Genomic DNA, 337 nt, shown 5'->3' on the forward strand with positions numbered 1-337 from the left:
ATTTTTTTTTTATAAAAATCAGAGGTACCGTCGAAATTTCCGGATTTCGCTTTTCCATATCTAAGCTCAATTTGGTAAGTTAGCAACATAGATTATACCCTTCCAATCTCTTTGCGTGCATCCTCAATTTTGTTGTCATTTGAATCGCTATTTTTCGGCGAACTCCACCAGCATCCAAATAATTTGCGTAATTGCTCAAACTTTCGCACTAACCAAACCGTCAACACCACTTATCGCAGATATTTTAATTGTCTATTCGCACACATCCACGCACACACACACACACACATGCAGCTGTGTAGCTTAAGTTTTAGCCACTCGTAATGCATTCCAGCTG

Source organism: Rhagoletis pomonella, unplaced genomic scaffold, assembly GCF_013731165.1.
Source record: "Rhagoletis pomonella isolate Grant_MI unplaced genomic scaffold, Rhpom_1.0 Rhpom_scaffold_00001, whole genome shotgun sequence".
NCBI lineage: Eukaryota > Metazoa > Arthropoda > Insecta > Diptera > Tephritidae > Rhagoletis > Rhagoletis pomonella.